Here is a 19,920-nt window from a genome sequence, read left to right as displayed (position 1 = left end):
CAAAAAAAAAAAAAAAAAAAAAAAATTGGCTGTAAATGTGTGGGTTTATTTCTATTCCCTCAGTTTTAAGTCATTGGCTTACACATCTATACTTATGCCAGTGCCACACTATTTTAACTAATCTAGATCTGTAGTAAGTTTTAAAATCAGAAACTGTGAGTGCCAAGTTTTTTTTTAATAGTTTTGGCTATTCTATGTCTCTAATAATGTCATATGAATTTGAAGATATAACTTTCCATTCCAGCAAAAAAGACTGACATTTTTATAGGAACTGCATTGAATTTGAAGTTAGCTTGATATCTGTATTGATATCTTAACAATATTAATCCTTTTTATTTATTTAAATCTTCTTAATTCCTTTCAATAATGTTTTGTAGTTTACAGCATAAAAGCTTTTCATCTTGCTGATTAAATTTAATCCTAGATATTTTCTTCTTTGAGATGCTGTTGTAAACAGAATTATTCACTTTAACTCATTTTCATATTTTTCATTTCCTAGGTATAGAAACAATTAATATTTCAGTATTGATTCTGTATTCTATAATCTTGCTGAATTTTTTTATTAGCTCTAATAGTTTTTCATTGTTTATTTTGAGGATTTTTTTGTATATAGAACCAAGTTATCTTCTATTAAAGATAAATTTATTTTTTCTTTTTTGTTTTTGAATGTCTTTTATGTCTTTATCTAGGGCTAGAATTCCCAGTAAATTAATAAAGAACAGTGGCAAGCATTGACATCCTTGTCTTATTCCTGATCTGAGAAAGAAAACCTTCACCCTTTTATCAATATTTAGTTTGATGTTAATTGTGGAGTTTTCATATAATCACCATTAATATGTTGAAAAGTTTTCTTTCTACTCCTAGTTTTTTTGTGTTTTTATTATGCACATGTTTTGAATTTTGCCCAATTCTTTTTCTGCATCAATTGAACTGATTACATGTTTTTCTTGCAATTTTTCCATTAATGTGGTGCATTACATTGATTGTTTTCTTATGTTTAGCCATCCTGGCATTCCTGGGACAAACCCTACTTGATCTTGCTATATAATGTTAATAGGTAATTGAACTTGACTTTCTAGTATTGTGTTGAAGATTTCTGCATCAGAATTCATAAATAATATTGGCTTGTAGTTTCCTTTACTTGTAGTGTCTTTGTCTGACTTTGGTATCAAGTAATGTTGGCCTTATAGAATGTGTGAGAAAGTTTTCTGTCCACTTATTTTTTTGGAAGTTTGAGAAACAGCTGTCAGCTCTTTCTTTAACTGTTTGGCAAAATTCACCAGTTAAGCCATCTCACTGTGTCTTGTATTTGTTGTGAGGCTTTTTCTTATTTAATCTCTATTTTGTTACAGGTTAGCTCATATATTTTATTTTTTCTTTTGTCTTTTTTAGCAATTTGTGTGTTTCTCAGAATTTCTCCATTTATTCTGTTACCTAATTTAAAGGTATATACTTTATCACAGAATTCTCTTATTATTTTGATTTCTGTAAGGTCAGTAGCTATGACGCCATGTTCATTTTCAAATGTATTTATTTGCATCTTCTCTCTTTTTTCCTTTGTAATTTCACTTCAAATTTTGAAATTCATTTATCTTTTCAAAGAACCAGATTTTGGTGTCATAGTATTTAGTTGTGGGCCAAGGACAAATAAAAATGCCACAAAGCTTTCCTAGCATTTTTAAATAACTTTTTTCTTAATTCAGCATTTGTTTGGTTGTTGCAACCCTTTGACTATTTTCCAGAGTCCTGATATAATTGGTTCTGACATTTTTTTCCTGTTTTTCCATGTTTTTTGTGGAGCAATAAATGTTTGAGCTGCCTTTTCCATCATTTTTCTGACATCGCTCTCCAGGTGTTTTGTACTTGTAGTTTGAGTCTACTTATCTCCACATGTTTGCTTCCTTTTTCTTTCTTTGATTTACATGACAGAACATGATTGCCAACAGCTCCTGAATTTCAGCCGTATGGATACGGACTGAACTCAGTTCAAGTTATAATATTCTTGATAAAGAAAGTGTAATTTCTGCAGCTTTGGTCAAATTATCTCACCTGAACCAGTCAACTATTGTCAGGAACAAGGCCATATTATCCTCAAAGAGGCTCACATAATAACCATGCAAATTGGTTGTACAAGTGAATGCAGAAAAAGGACTTTTCTTAAAAATAACAAGCAGATGTTTCATACAGATTGTGAGCCTTGACTTAATGTGTACCTAGTAGAATATAGAGCACATTATGCTCCAAGATTCTGGTTCAATATCCTAGAATGTTTTTAAATCTATTGCACAAATGATTGACCTCTTTAATCATTTATCAATCCATTTATCATCATTTCTTTCCATATTTCTCATTTATCGAAATTAAGGTATAGTTTGTATAAGTCCCCTGTTTATTTCTAGCAGGATCTTTTATACTCGATTTTAGCAACTACGTATTTAGTGCAGAGTTTCCCAGTTACTGGAAAGAGATAATAGACATGTCAGTGATTATACTTGTTTGCTAGGAATCAGTTGACTCTTACAAAAGATGACTAAAAGTAACATAACCCAAAGCCTTACAACAAAGTTGGGTTGTAATAACAGAAGCTAGTGTGTGCTGAGAAATAGCAAGGCAATGTAGGGAGATGTATTTTTGAGAAAATACTTTGCCTTTCATGAGGCGCTTTGGCTAAGTTATAGTTACTTTCAGCAGAATTCCAAAAACCAGATTGACTAAAAAATCTCTGTGGAAATGACCATAGGCCACATATGGTCCTCGACAGCCATACCTTTAGACACACATGAACACACACACACACACACACAAACTCACACACACACACACAAATACACACACACACACACACAAACTCACACATATCTAGTCTCTGACATTACACAGAAAAATAATACTATAATTTAGCTATCACCTGGAGGGAAAATGTCCTTTGATATATTTCCTGAATATCTTTTAACAATAAGAATATTGATAAAATATGCAAAGAACTTTGTTACTATGTTTTCTGGAGGAGGAGCTTCTTTTTTTTTGAGACGGAGTCTTGCTCTGTCACCCAGGCTAATTTTTGTACTTTTTTTTTAAAGATGGGGTTTCACCATGTTAGCCAGGATGGTCTCGATCTCCTGACCTCATGATCTGCCCACCTCAGCCTCCCAAAATGCTGGGATTACAGGCATGAGCTACCGCACCCAGCCTCGTTACTATGTTTTTACTATTGTTTGTTAATAAGAAATTTCACATCTTGAAGAAACCTGAGAAATCAATGTGACTTACTTGCTTTATGGAGCATGACATTGAAGATAACTTTCTACTTGCAGCATTGTTTTGCTCACTGAGGTATAACACTGTGGAATTTCCTTTTTAATTCCTATGCTTTCTAATGATTTTAATTTCTCATGTCCCTACTTTTTAAAAATGCATATTCTTTATTTTGTCTAATTACAAAAGTATATAAAGCTTTAAAAATGGTTAAAATACTTTGGCTACTAAAGAGATTCTATGTGAGACAATACAATGTATATAGCATACAAAGAAATGTAATTAAAAACATAAGATGTAATGGAAAGAATGGATCAATCCATAAAAAGCATGGAGATGGGGACAATAAAAATAAAAGATGCACTGCAATCCTAATTCTGCATCAGTCCAAGCATATTATACCCAAATAGGAGCAATCAGGACAAAAAAGACAGATCTATGATTTTAAGTCTGGCGAAATTATGTTCTTATAATCTCATATGTCACATGTATTTTCTTAAATAGAAGACCAGCAGGATTCTCATTTTAGTGTATCAATATATTTTGCTATAGAGAATATAATAAATTATTAATAAAAATGTGATGAATTGGCCAGATTAGGTAGCTATCATCTTAGAAAATGTTTACCTGATGGCATAAGATTGTTGCCTGTAGATTTGGGAGAAAATGTGTTGGCAAAAGTGAACAATGCTGAGTTTTTGTTCGTAAGATGAAAATGGCAAAGAAAAGACAGATATGACAAAAGACCAGCTTGTTTCCATCTCAAAATTCCATCTCAGCCAACTCTCTATATAATAAATATAGGTGATGTTGACATGTAAGATAAACAGCTTTTAATATTGGTATTTTCAAATCAAATTCACAAAAATGTAGTGAGAGAGCATCAGTAGAATTTTTAAATCTAAAATAATATTTGGTAATTCTACAATGTTTTACTTAATGAAAATGACCAGTAATATTGTAATAGCTTTATATTTAATATATCTTTATTGGTAATAAACTGTCATGTTACCTGCTGTGAACAACATTTATTTACATTCTGAATACTGTTCAAATAATTATTCGAGGGGGAATTATTTAAAATTGCTAAGTAGTCAGTGAGTGTAACTAATATGCAATGGAATTTTTGTGAGCTGCCTGAAAAATGCAGTGGGGTAATATAGTTGTACTGCACTTTATAAATTCCTTTAAAATCAAAACAAAATAATATATATATAATATAGTATACCAAAAAGATGCACAAACATAAGAAACTAAAAAGTGTTCATATTAATTGAAAAAAACAAAACTTTTTTTCCCAGTAAACTTCACCTTAGTGTACATATAGCAAGGAATAGAGGAAACAGTTCTAGCAATGTGTTCACAGTCCCTTACTCTCCTGAGTTACTTCGTGTAATGCATTCTAAAGGTTGTAAAATCATACATTTTTTTTAAAAAATGGATATTTGGCTAGTATTTGTAAAAGATCTAATACACAGCATCTATAAGGAACTTAAATTTATAGGAGAAATACAAACAACCCCTTTACAATGTGGGCAAAGTTCGTGAACAGACATTTTTCAAAAGAAGACATATATGCGGCCAAACAAGCATATGAAAAAATTTCAATAGCATGGATCATTAGAGAAATACAAATCAAAACCATATGAGATACCATCTCACCCCAGTCAGAATTGCTATTATTAAAAAGTCAAAAAATAGCAGATGCTAGCAAGGTTGCAGAGGAAAGGTAACGCTTAAATACTGTTGTTGAGAATGTAAATTAGTTCAACCATTGTGGAAAGCAGTATGGCAATTCCTCAAAGAGCTAAAAGCAGAACTACCATTTGACCCAGCAATCCCATTACTAGGTATATACCTATAGAAATATATATCATTCTACCATAAAGACACATGCACGCAAATGTTTATTGCAGCACTCTTCACAATAACAAAGACATGGAATCAACCTAAATGCCCATCAATGACAGATTGCATAAAGAAAATTGTGGTACATATATACTATGGAATAATATTCAGCCATAGAAAAGAATGAGATCATGTGTTTTGCAGGAACATGAATGGAGTTGGAGGCTATTATCCTTAGCAAACTAATGCATGAACAGAAAACCAAATACTACATGTTCTCACTTATAAGTAGAAGCTCAATAATAAGAACTTATGAACACAAAGAAGAAAACAACAGACACTGGGGTCTACTTGAGGGCAGAGGGGAAGGAGAAAGAGGAGCAGAAAAGATACCTATTGAGTACTGGGCTTAACATGTAGGTGATGAAATAATCTGTAAAACAAACCCCCATGACACGAGTTTACCGACATAACAAACCTTCACGTGTATCCCCAAACCTAAAAGTTAAAACAAAACAAAACAAAAGCACAAATATGTTTAGATTTGCTTTATACATGGCTAAAATTTCAACTACTAATTGTTTCAGGTCACATATCTTTATATTTCTCTTTAATATCTGAATCACTTAAACTACTCACTAATTCAGTTTATGTTTATTGAGTACCTGCTATGGGCCACCACTCTGCTGAGTTCTAGGGCCCCAGTAGAGCAAAAAGCCCAAAATACTTAGCCTTTGCCCTGTGGAGCCTTCCATCTAGTAGTGAAGTTAACAATAAAAAGTAAATTGCTCAAGTAATTATTGAATTATTAATGTAAATAGTAAATATTCAAATTCAAGATTCAATCCCTATTTTACAACAAAAGCATATTTTATGCTGTCACAGTGGTGTCAGGTAAAAATTACAGCTATAAACTGAACTAAGATTCCAAGTTAGAATAAATTATACAAACTCATAGAAGCTTATTATGGAGGCAGTACTGTTTCCAAATTAGATGGTGGCCTATATCATAACAACCCTTAATCTGAGAAGAAGTCTATAAACTGGATCAGAAACAAAAATATAAACAGCTTCTTAAAGGCACTGAAGAACAACTAAAGAAGCCAGAAGTTGAAGGGTCAGGATTAGGAAGAGATGGAAAATTCAAGGAAGTGTACTAGACATCATTCACTTTTTCGAAAGCAATGATCTGCAAAGGACTGCAGAGACTGGGCAAAATGGGGGAGCTCAGAACTGTCTGAAATCTCATGGGGATGGTGTTTATTGCTGTCAAGTCATCTAGTATTTGAGGAAGCAAGATCTTTTAGAAGGATATCAGCAAAAATAGTGGGGTAAGGGTAACCAAAATACATTTTCTTCTTAAAATCAATGAGAAAACTGGTAAAAATACTCAGAATCAACTTTTTTTCAGAACTCTGAGAATTAACCAAAATATTGCAGCAATTGAGTTAACATTTATTTAAGAAAAACAGAAGAATATTATTAAGAACACCGAGTCTTTTTATGTCAATTTTAATATGCCCTGCTTCCATCTGCTTACTCCAGTTCTGTGGCAGCCTCGAAACCAATCCACAGCCAGGTGGAAACTCGCAGTCTAGCAGCCACTGGAGACAAAACAGGATTGGATCTTCTTGTAGGTATCATTCTAAGATAATTCCAGAACGTTATTTGACCTGATTTGTAGGTCACACAAGGTAAGAAGCTATTTCCCCAAGGTGTTAGTCAAAAAGATTAGAGGCAATTGTTTTAACTCTGTAGTTGCCTGAGGCAGTGAATAACAGCTGGGATACACAATACAGGTTAACCATGAAGCTTAAAAAGAATAAAATGTCCATAAAATGTCAAAATGCAAAAAAATTTGACATACTTCTGAAAATCTAGCAAGCCATGCATATCTATAAGGCTATGAGCACGTCCAGAGTTAGGCACATGCTCAGGAAAGATGTGAGCAGGAACTAAACTTTCATATTTGGCAGACCTCTAGGCTCGGGACAAGCAAGATTCTACCAGGCAGAGTGTTGAAGGCATGGCCAACATATACAGAGCCCTTTGGCAAATACTTGGAGACATTGGTTCCAAGTGTTTAAGGAAATCTGTGTTCCAAAATTAGCTTACCACTAAGCGAACCAAGAAAGACTTCATTAAGCATGTATGACAAAAAAATAAATAAAAGCTGTACCAAAGTAATTCATAAGAGTCTCTAAATAAACAACAAACAATAAAATAAACACCAACAAAAACAAAGTTTAGGGGGCTGTAGTTCCATAACTTCCAGATTTTATTACTTAAAATACCACTTTTAAAAAATATGAGATACGTAAGGAAACATGAAAGTATAGCCCATACAGAGGGAAAAAAAAGGGCAATAGAAACTGTGCCTGAAGAAGCTCAGATTTTGGATTTACTTAACAAAGACTTTTTAAACCAGTTATTTGTTCAAAGAACTAATGGAAATCATATCCAAAGGACTAAAAGAAAGTATGAAAAATGTATCTTATTAATGACAATTTAAATAAAGTAATGGATATTACAAAATAGAGCAAAATAACAATTCTGGGACTGAAAAGTACAATAACAAAAATAAAAGATTTACTAAAGAAGCACAACAGCAGATTTGAGCTGGCAGAAATAATCCATCAACACTTGAAGGAATTTTTAAAATGTATATTCATACTGTGAATAATTATTCAACAAAGAGAAAGCATAAACTACAGATAAACACAAAAACATGAATAAATCTCAAAATGTATGCTTAGTACAAGGAGTTATACTCCAAATAGTGTGTCTTAATGATTCTATTTATATAAAATTTCTGAATAGGCAAAACTAACAATAGAAACCACATCATTGGTTATCTAGAACTGGGGTAAGACATTCTTTGCAAAGGGGCATGAGGAAACATTTTCGAAGGAATAGGAATGTTCTACATTTTGCCATGTCTGTAATCCAAGCACTTTGAGGGGCTGAGGCAACAGGATCGCTTGAGCCCAGGAGTTCCAGATCAGCCTGGGCAACACAGTGACACCTCATCTCTACAAAAAATAAACAAGGTTAGCTGGGCAAGGTGGCTCGCACCTGTAGTCCTAGATATTCCAGAGGCTGAGGTGGGAGGATCCCTTGAGCTCTGGAAATTGAGGCTGAAGTGAGCTGTGATTGAGCCACTGCACTCCAGCCTGAGTGACACCTTATAGTATGTGTCAAAATTTATTGAACTGTTTTGAAATTTTTACACATCTGATTAAAATTGATTAAAATGCATGCAAATTTTTAAAAAATTATATAAATACACAAATCCCAATATATATAATATGCTAAAATAGACTCTGTGGTGTGTGTGTGTGTGCGCGCGTGTGCGCACGTGTGTGTGTATGGTACTGGAGAATGAAAATCAAAGAGAATGATTAAATTAAATAAGAGATGAGCTATGGGCAATGATGGTTATTTATCATGAGGCGGAGAATGTAATTAATTCAACCCTCCATATCGGTAGTACGAAAGAAGAAAAAATTACACTTATTGCATTGTAAATTTTTAAAAACATTTTCTGTATATTATCATGTTTTGATATCTTAAAAACCCTTTCTGGCTAGAGAGAGTGCTCCTTTCAGGGCTAGGCAATTCTTACAAGTAACAAAAGACCTACTCAGAAGCATGTCTTTGATATGGAAACTAAATAATCTAGAGTTATACCTCCTCAATCTGGCCCTTACACCCCAGAAGACAATATTCCTCTGCCTTAATCAACCCAGGGCCAGGTACCAGGCAGCTAGAGACCTCCATGTCTATAGTCTGAAATCCTCTGAAATTATTCAAATCACCCAATCCAAAATTATTCACCCTGCCCTGCCTTGCCTTTTCAACAGAATCCCCAATAAAGGCAATGGCCTAAACCTTTCCCTTATTTCCGTCTTTGTTTCTTCCTCCTGAGAATCTTGGCATCTTCCCCACATGATTATGTGGGGGCGTGCTGTTCCTGTGACTCTTGTCTCTTGTACCTGTAAATATAATCAACTTTATTTTTTCCTGAACTTCTACTGTGTCTCCTCTTGAGTGAGGAAAATAGAGTCTATAGGCAGGGAACACAAGGCCGATTCACACTTCAGCTGTAACAGGAAATGTTCTCTCCACAGGGTGAAGGCCGTAAATGATTTTGTAACTTTACTTCATCCTCTCCATTTACATAGGGCATACCCAAAGTAACCAATGGAATCCTGTAGGGTGTATTCAAACTCCCAAAATTTCTGTAACGGGGCCTTTGAGCCCCTATGCTCAGGCCCGCTCCCACACTGTGGAGTGTACTTTCATTTTCAATAAATCCTATCATTCCTTCCTTGCTTTGTTTGTGCGTTTTGTCCAATTCTTTGTTCAAGACGCCAAGAACCTGGTCACCCTCCACCGCTGACACTCTAGTGGCCACACCTAATTGACCACTTCATAAAACAATAACAAAACACTTACCTAGTGAGTGATGTGCCCATCCATGCACTAAATGCTGAGGCTAACTGCCTACATTGAGCTGATAGATAAACAAGGGATATACACTTTATATGGATAATATTTAATAAATAAATAATTATGATTACTTAAATAATTGCATGGCTGTGCATTTCTGAGAAGAAAAAATACATAAGGCAAAGGAAACACAACATAGAGACGAAGGATCTGGGTTCAGTGAGATAAAGTTTCCCTATAAAAGTGATGTTTAAGTTGAGACATTAAATGAGTAGACTTAGCTAAGTAAATAGAGGCAAAGAGGTTTCCATGTAGAGCCAATAGCATATGCTTTGATATGGTCCCTCATAATTGCTCATGTTGATCTTGTAGATTACTAATTTGGTGTTCAGTGGTGTTCATTTGAATTTTTGGAGCTTTAATTGGCTGTTTTAAATTTTGATTAATAATGCTTTATTATTGTTGTTAGAATATGTTCTGTTGTTTATATTTCTCCTTTTCTGTAGTAGCCTGATTTTTTTAATTGATACAAATGACATGAATATTTGATCAAATCTTGCATTTTACATGTGATAAAACTGAACTACAGATGGTATGGCCTATGTTCAGGTTGGCTGATATATTTTTCTGCTCTATAGTAACAGCAGTTTTTAGAATAATTGAAATGATTCATAATAAGTAACTGATATTAAGGAAAGATTTGATGAGTAAAAGCCAAGTATGTATTTTAACTGTGCTCCTCTGCTTCTAATTTCTTGTATTGAGAAATAATATATGTAGTCAAGATCCGTATCAGACTTTTGAGATTTCGAAGGAGAGGAAAATGCTGTACTATAAATGAAAAGTATTATGTACTCTTAAAGTGAAATTGTATTAATTCATGTACCCATATTACCTAAATCTACAGATACATACACATGTATCCACAAGTGATTTTTAATATATTAAGATTTAAAATTATTGTGTTTGACCTTTTTCCAAATAACTTATAAAACTATGCAGTAGCAACAGCAAAGCCAATTCAATGTAATTTACTGTAATCATGTTATTTAATTAAATCATTATTCCACAGCTGCACTAAATCAATTTTAAGTGATTTTACTAAAATATGCCATAAAGAGACTATGTGTTGGAGTCTCTCTCGAATAGAAAGACACAAATAAAATAATTGAACATTGTGTAGTGAATGTTTCTATTTTCTTGCCGCAATTTTTACATACATGAAAAATAACTATGCTGAGTACTGATTTTATTTCTAATGTTCTCAGCAGAATAATCATTAATTTTGCATTATTGTTAAAAAGACACCCTTTTTTCTCTGAAAATTTAAATTCTTCCATTATTCCCGCAAAGGAAATCAAAGGTTACACCTCCACTTCATTTATTGTAGCATTTTTTTTTCTCAGCAGAATTGTGTGGGTATTTGTCAATATGGTTATAAGACAATGCAGATAAAAGGCATTCGGTGTACAAGGGTAGCAGCAAGCCCTAAGCATATGTAAAGTTTATGATGTCAATTTATATAATAACAGTAGTGATGCTTTGGGGCTTCTATGGCATGCAGGAGATGGAGCTAGTGGTTTTACATGCATTTGCTCTCACCTTTAACACAGTTCTACATTTTTAATTCCCTTATACAGATGAATCAGTAGAGACACAGAGTTTCACTGATCAGTCTAAGACCACAAATCTAGAATATGAGAGATTTATGTTATTTCCACTAGCCTTTGATAATTATCACCTAAAAAGGTACAGGGAATCTGGACTTACAGAATAAATAGCTAATTTTTATGTTTATTTCAGTGAAAGAAGAGAGACTCTAGATATTACTTACATGTTTTCCCCTTACTGCTTCTTACTAATGGAACGTGTTTGTTTTGGTGCCACACAGTTCTGGTCAATCAGAATTAAGCAGATACCTACAAACCAGCTAGCGTATCCATTTTAGCCTTTACTCTTTGGATTAGTTTTGTAGGATTGCCGTAACAGTGTACCATAGCCTGGGCAAGCTTAAACAACGTAAGTTATTTTTCTCTAATCTACCTACCACCAATCTCTCCCCACCCACCACCCACCATGCACATTATAGGACACTGATGGTCATTATTGGGCAGTTTATTTTCTGACTCATATCCTCCATGTATAGTAAGATACTAGTTCCCTGGTAAATGCAATAGCACTTGCTAACCATACTGTGTGACAATATTTAACATTAATGTACAGAACTTTTCATTGCCCATGATTGCATGACACTCTCCTTTGTATCCCTGCAAGATAAAATATTGATGCCACTTTCAAAATAATTTTTTAAAACATTGTACTCGTTAATTTCCATTGTAGTTCTAGTAGCATATACATATCTTATCAAGAAAAATGCCAATGCCAACATCAACTAAATTGGTTGCTGCTCAAACTTTACTCTAAAATGCGTAAACAATTAGAATAAAATCAGTGTTTATTTTGGGCTTCAGCAAAAATTACCCTCAAGGGAATTAATTATCTGATTAAAGTCTTTGATTTATTTTATTCCACAAAGATACATAAAGAAAACATATAATATCAAGTAATAAGTAAAACTTGAAGTATATCATTTTTCTGGAGAATTTTACTTTTCTGAATATTAAAAAAACAACAGATGACTTTTCAATGCTATCCCTACCATTATCATTATTGATTTACCCAACGCATTCCCTGTGAAGCTTCTGGGCATGAGAAGACAACAAGCAGAAAAATGAACTTGTCATTAATACCACGTGCTTACAATTGATCCATAACCAACATTGTCAGATTCAAAACATTGGTTAGGCAGATTTGTGAATGAACAGCCAGCTTAAACTTAACGTCTTGATAGAAGGCTAAAAAGGTGAAAGTTCTTCTTCTAAAAGTAAAGAAAGAGAAAATGTTTGTGTGCACTCTTCACCAAAACACACAGTTCAAATTCTTAAAAAAAAGACACTGATGCTTACCAGAGGAAACTAACAAATGTGTCTCAAAAGTGGGCAGTAAAAAATCATCATCATCATCATCATCATCATCATAAATCAACAATCCAAAGAGCCAACCACAAAGTTTATGCAGACACAAGACGACGGTGAGGACAAATTGGCAGAAAATTTTGGTATTGAAATGATCTAATTCTGAAATTGTGGTTACCTAAAGTCTATTTCTAAATAGAAATATGTAGGAACCGGCCGGGCGCGGTGGCTCAAGCCTGTAATCCCAGCACTTTGGGAGGCCGAGGCGGGTGGATCACGAGGTTAGGAGATCGAGACCATCCTGGCTAACACAGTGAAATCCCGTCTCTACTAAAGAATACAAAAAATTAGCCGGACGTAGTGGCGAGCGCCTATAGTCCCAGCGACTTGGGACACTGAGGCTGGAGAATGGCATGAATCCAGGAGGCGGAGGTTGCAGTGAGCCGAGATTGTGTCACTGCACTCCAACCTGGGTGACAGAGCAAGACTCCGTCTCAAAAAAAGAAAGAAGTAGGAACCTTCTTCACATGTGAAGAAGGCACCTGCTTCCCCTTCACCTTTCAGCATATTTTTAAATTTCCCAAGGTGTCCCCAGCCATGTAGAACTGTGAGTCAATTAATATCTTTTGTTTATAAATTACCCAGTCTCAAGTAGTATTATTTATAGCAGCATGAAAATGAAATAATTCAGAGAATTGGTACTTGGAGTAGGGCACTGCTATAAAGATAACCTAAAAATGTACAAGTGTCTTTGGAGCTGGGTAACAGAAAGAGGTTGAAACAGTTTGGAGGGCTCAAAAGAGGACAGGAAAATGTGGGAAAGTTTGGAACTTTCTGGAGATTTGTAAATGGTTTTGACCAAAATGCTAATAGTGATAATGAACAATGAAGTCCAGGCTGAGGTGTCTTCAGATGGAGATGACAGACTTATTGGAACAGGAGAAAAGTTCACTCATGCTATGCTTTAGCAAAGAGACTGGTGGCATTTATCCCCTGCCCTAGAGATCTGTGTAAATTTGAACTTGAGAGAGACGATTTAGGATATCTGGTGGAATAAATTTCTAAGCAGCAAAGCACTCAAGAGGTGACCTGGTTTATTCTGAAAGTGTTCGGTTACACGTATTCACAAAGAGATAGTTGCAAATTGGAACTGATGGTTAAAAGGGAAGCAGAGCCTAAAAGTTTGGAAAATTTGCAGCCTGACCATGTGGTAGGAAAGAAAAAAACATTTTCTGGAAAGAAATTCAAGCTCACTGCAGAAATTTTCATAAGTAAAGAGGAGCTGAATGTTAATAGCCAAGACAAAAGGGAGAATACCTCCAAGAGATTTCAGAGACCTTTGCAATAGACCCTCTTACTACAGGCCTAGAAGCGTCAGAGGGAAAAATGGTTTTCTGGGACAGGACTAGAGCACCACTGTTTTGTGTTGGCTTAGGACATAGCACTCAGCATCATGGCTGCTCCAGCTTCAGCCATGGCTAAAAGGGGCAAAGGTGCAGCAGCTCCAGTCATTGCTTCAGAGGGTGCAAGTCCCAAGTCTTTGTGGTTTCCATGTGGTTTTGGGCCTGCAGGTGTGCAAAAAGCAAGAGTTGAGAGTTGGGAACCTCTGCCTAGATTTCAGAGGATGTATGGAAAGGCCTGGATGTCTAGGCAGAAGTCGGCTGCAGGGGCAGAGTTTTCATGAAAAACTTCTACTTGGGCAATGAAGAGGGTAAACGTGGGCTTGGAGCCCTCAAATAAAGTCCTCACTGGAGCACTGCCTATTGGAGCTGTGAGAAGAGGGCCACCACCCTCCAGCCCCTAGAATGGTAGATCCACCAATAGCTTGTATTATGTGCTTGGAAAGGCCACAGGAACTCAATGCCAGCCCTTGAAAGCAGCTTCCGGGGCTGTACCCTGCAGAACTACAGGGGTGGAGCTGCTAAAGGCCTTGGGAGCCCACCCCTTGCTTCAGTGTGTCCTAGATGTGAGACAAGGAGTCAAAGGAGATTATTTTGGAGCTTCAAGATCTAATGAGTACTCCACCAGATTCTGGACTTGCATGGGGTCAGTGGTCCCTTAGTTTTGGCCAATTTCTCCCATTTGGAACAGGAACATTTACCCAATGGCTGTAGCCCCACTGTATCATGGAAGTAACTAACTTGTTTTTGGTTTTACAGGCTCATAGGCGGAAGGGACTTGCCTTATCTCAGATGAGACTTAGGACTTAGACTTTTGAGTTAATGCTGGGGTGAGTTAAGACTTTGGGGGATTATTGGGAAGGCATGGTTTTAATATGTGAATAGAACCTGAGATTTGAGAGGGACCAACCAGGGTTTGAATGATATGGTTTGGCTTTGTGTCCCCACCTAAATCTCATTTCCAATTTTAATCCCCACATGTCAAGGGAGAGACATGGTAAAAGGTGATTGGGTCATGGGGTCAGTTTTCCCAATGCTATTCTCATGATAGTGAGGGATTTCTCATGAAATCTGGTGGTTTTTAAAGTGGCAGTTTCTCCTGCTCTTTCTCTTTGTCCTGGTGCCATGTAAGATGTGCTTCCTTCTCCCTTACCTTCCACCATGATTGTATGTTTCCTGAGGTCTCCCCAGCCATGTGTAACTGTGAGTCAATTAAATGTCTTCTATTTATAAATTACCCCATCTCAGGTAGTATGTTTATAGCAGTGTGAGAACAAACTAATACATCTAGCTTCATGAAGGATGGCTTTAACTTACAAGTAAATATGAAAACCTTTAATAATGATGGAGAAGGATCCAGTTAAAGACAGTGAAACTGACCACTTTAGGAGTCTTACTCTGTCACCCTTAAATCATACTTAAATGTTTATTTATTTATTTATTTATTTATCTATATGTAAAAAATGAAATAATGTGTCAGTTGCCACAGTTTGAATGAACAGATTTCTTTGAACATGACTTCATGTAACTGGGATCTCCTCCTAAATTATTTTGCTTAAGATTCAACTCACTGTAGAAATTTTTCTCTACTCATACGTGTGTCAAATATTGACACTTTATGGAAATTTCTGTTTGGGTGGGTGCATTTGGATGCAGTATTTCCAAAAAGACAGGGTTTTGACACAAATGTTGTATATTTTTATACTTGAGTGACATTGCTCATTCTGCGCTCACAGCCTTAAATTGCTTGCCTTAACTAATCCAAACTTACTTATTGTTAATGGATTATAAAAATGCCAGGTGTTCTACAAGTTCTTCTTTAACAATACTAATATGAAGGAGTTTCTCATTCCTCTGTACATTTTAAATACATTGGGTATTCCTTTATAATATCAGATCTTATTTTGCTGTATATTAGAGCTAGTTCTTTTATTAATTGTGATATCCTTGAGAGTAGAAAGCATGTCTCATTTATTTTTCCAGTATCTAAGTGCTTTTTAAGTATCAAATATTTAATGACAGGCCTAATGTATAAAAGATACTCAGTAGAATAAAATAAAATAAAATTTAAAAATTAAGAAGTAAATAATTGACTGACTTGATTGTTGGATGGTTGAATGGAGAGAGAATGGATAGATAAATAAGTCAATTCACAAACACATGTATTAAAGTTCCAGTAACTTATAAAATAGTAAGATGATTTAATGTTTTTCATTAACCTATTATAGATATACTATGATTATTTCATTGAAATGAACTATTTAAGAGCTCAGTGGAAGATCTGTTACTATATGTTCTACACGCATGACCTTCCCAGCAGAATTTGCCTGTCATGACAATGTCCCAATATGTATAGCTTAGCTATGCTCTAAAACTTTATTCATTTATTTACGTATCACCTACAGCTAATTTAGCAGAATGTTGTGAAAAATTCTTCAAGAAATAAAATGCACTGTATGTGGTATTTCTGCATCTCATTTGTATGAAATGTTAGTGACATTAATGCTTTGCTTTAAAAGCTTTTTGTGTGGCCTGGACATTAACATTGTATAAGCAGATCTCACACTGGTTGGAATCCCTAATGACAGGCTATTGAGAGAGGGAGAAGTATGAAACTCTTCAAAGTGGCTTTGAAGCACAGCTTCAAGCACTGAACTACTAATGAAGGGGACTAGAAAAGGATTAAGGTTGATATTCCAGTTTCATGAACAGTGCTCCTTATATACATTTTCTTCTGAAAGGACTTATATTGAACACAACTAATAAAAATAGATGAACATTGAGATGGATAGACATAGCATTTAATCTGAAGATGCTCTTGTCAATTTACTATGACCACTGCTACTACAACCACTACCACTACTACTACTACAATGACAATGATGACAACAATGACGATGATGATGACTGTTACTACTGCTACTGCTTGTGCTAATATTATTATTGTTGACACTAATATTACTAACAGTAGTTGTACCTACCATCTATTTAGCATTTACTGTTTCAAGCACTTTGCTAAACATATTACATGCAAGATCAATTTTTGTCCTAATAACTTTGTGAGGTAGCTATTATTAACCACATTAATGTACAAAGACATTGAGGCTTAGAGAAAATAACTTTTTAACACTATTATAGCTAATGAGTTGCGAAACCTTCTGACACTAAGGCAAAATTTCTTAAGAAGTAAGCCTAGTCATGGTCTTTGCCCATGAATATATCCTGAATGGTATTGCCTAGGTTTTCTTCTAGGGTTCTTATGTTTTTAGGTCTTATGTTTAAGTCTTTAATCCATCTTGAGTTAATTTTGTATGAGGTGTAAGGAAGGGGTCCAGTTTCAGTTTTCTGCAAATGGTTAGGCAGTTTTCCCAACACCATTGATTAAATAGGGAATCCTTTCCCCATTGCTTGTTTTTGTTAGGTTTGTCAAGGATTGGATGTTCGTAGATGTGTGGTATTATTCCTGGGGACTCTGTTCTGATCTATTGATCTATGTATCTGTTTTGGTACTAATACCATGCTATTTTGGTTACTGTAGCCTTGTAGTATAGTTTGAAATCAGCTAGTGTGATGCCTCCAGCTTTGTTCTTTTTGCTGAGGACTGTCTTGGCTATGTGGGCTCTTTTTTGGTTCCATATGAAATTTAAAGTAGTTTTTTTTTCCAATTCTGTGAAGAAAGTCAATGGTAGCTTGATGGAGACAGCATTGAATCTATAAATTACTTTGGGCAGTATGGCTATTTTCACAATATTGATTCTTCCTATCCATGAGCATGGAATGTTTTTCAATTTGTTTGTGACCTCTCTTATCTCCTTGAGCAGTGGTTTGTAGTTCTCCTTGAAGAGGTCCTTCACATCGCTTGTAAGTTGTATTCATAGGTATTTTATTCTCTATGTAGCAGTTGTGAATAGGAGTTGATTCATGATTTGTATCTCTGTTTGTCTATTACTGGTACATAGGAATGCTTGTGAATTTTGCACATTGATTTTGTATCCTGAAACTTTGCTGAAGTTGCTTATCAGCTTAAGGAGATTTTGGGCTGAGATGATGGTATTTTCTAAATATACGGTCACATCATCTGCAAACAGAGACAATTTGACCACAATGGGATATCATCTCATGCCAGTTAGAATGGGAGTCACTAAAAAGTCAGGAAATAACAGATGCTGGAGAGGATGTGGAGAAATAGGAACACGTTCACACAGTAGGTGGGCGTGCAAATTAATTGAACTATTGTGGAAGACAGTGTGGCAATTCTTCAAGGATCTAGAACAAGAAATACCATTTGACCCAGCAATACCATTACTGGGTATATACCCAAAGGATTATAAATCATTCTACTCTAAAGACTCACGCACATGTATGTTTATTGCAGCATTATTCACAGTAGCAAATACTTGGAACCAACCCAAAAGCCCATCAACGATACACTGCATAAAGAAAATGTGGAATATATACACCATGGAATACTATGCAGCCATAAAAAAGGATGACTTCATATCCTTTGTAGGGACGTGGATGAAGCTGGAAACCATCATTCCTAGCAAACTAACACAGGAACAGAAAACCAAACACTGCATGTTCTCACTCATAGGTGGGAGTTGAACAATGAGAACACATGGACACAGGGAGAAGAACATCACACACTGGGGCCTGTTGGTGGGTGGGGGACTAGGGGAGGGATCGCATTAGGAGAAATACATAATGTAGATGATGGTTTGATGGTACAGCAAACCGCCGTGGCATGTGTATACCTGTGTAACAAACCTGCACGTTCTACACATGTGTCCCAGAACTTAAAGCATATATATATACATATATGTGTATATATATATATACATATATATACGTATATATAATGTAAAGTATGTCTAGAGCCAGGTATTTTCTTCACGTTAAAGTACACATAAACATATTAATGATTAAGGTAATTTCATCTCCAAAGGGCCAGTTAATAACAACAGTACTAAATAATTATAAACCCCCAATTTGGTCTTAACACACTACCAAAACATAGATACATATGAAGAGCATAACCATGTTGGGTTAATTTATTTTGTGCTTTTTTTGTTTTCTTTCAAAATAAATCTGTGAATTTTAATTAAAACAAGAATACATTATGACAATTAAAATAAAAATACATAGAGTAAAAAAATTAAATCATCTCTTGATGATCTCTGTCTCTTGCCTATGTAATTTTTAAGAGATCATGTATTCTCCAATTCCTGTTACTTAGTTATAAATGCCATATATTAATAAAATGTCTTTTTCTCTGGCACAGAAAGACAAGTGCTGAATAATCTTATTTGTATGTAAAGTGTAAAAACGTCAAATTCATAGAAACAGAGAGTAAAATGGTGGTTACCAGGAGCTGATGAATGAAGAAAATGAAAAGATGTTGTTCAAAGGACACAAACTTTCAGTTAGGCAGGAGGAATAAGTTCAAGAGATCTTTGTGCAAGATGGTGACTATAGTTAATTACAATATATTTTATATTTGAAAATTGCTGAGAGATTTTAAGTGTTCTCACAGAGATAATGTATATGTTAAAAAGCCTGATTTAGCCATTTCGCATTGTATGCATATACCAAAATATCATGTAGTATACCACAAACGTATACAATTTTTACTCATCAATTTGAAAAAAATCAATTCTTTGCCAAAGATAGTTGAATTTTTAAAAGCAAAATTGGCCTGATGGAATGGCTCACATCTATTATCCTAAAAAGCAATTTGGGAGGCTGAAGCAGGAGGATTACTGGAACCCAATAATTTGAGACCAGCCTGGGCAACACAGTGAGATCCAGTCTCTACAAAAAAAATAAATGAAAATTAGCTGGATGTTGTGGTGTGTGCCTGCGGTCCTAGCTACTCTGGAAGCTGAGGTGGAAGGATTGCTTGAACCCAGGAGGTTGAGGTTGCAATGAGCCATGATTGTGCCACTGCATTTCATCCTGGGTGACAGAGTGAGACCCTGTCTCAAAAAAAA

The sequence above is a fragment of the Colobus angolensis genome, unplaced genomic scaffold (genome assembly GCF_000951035.1).
Source record: "Colobus angolensis palliatus isolate OR3802 unplaced genomic scaffold, Cang.pa_1.0 Scaffold331, whole genome shotgun sequence".
Taxonomy (NCBI): domain Eukaryota; kingdom Metazoa; phylum Chordata; class Mammalia; order Primates; family Cercopithecidae; genus Colobus; species Colobus angolensis.
The sequence above is the reverse complement of the archived record's forward strand: the minus strand, read 5'-3'. Positions refer to the sequence as shown.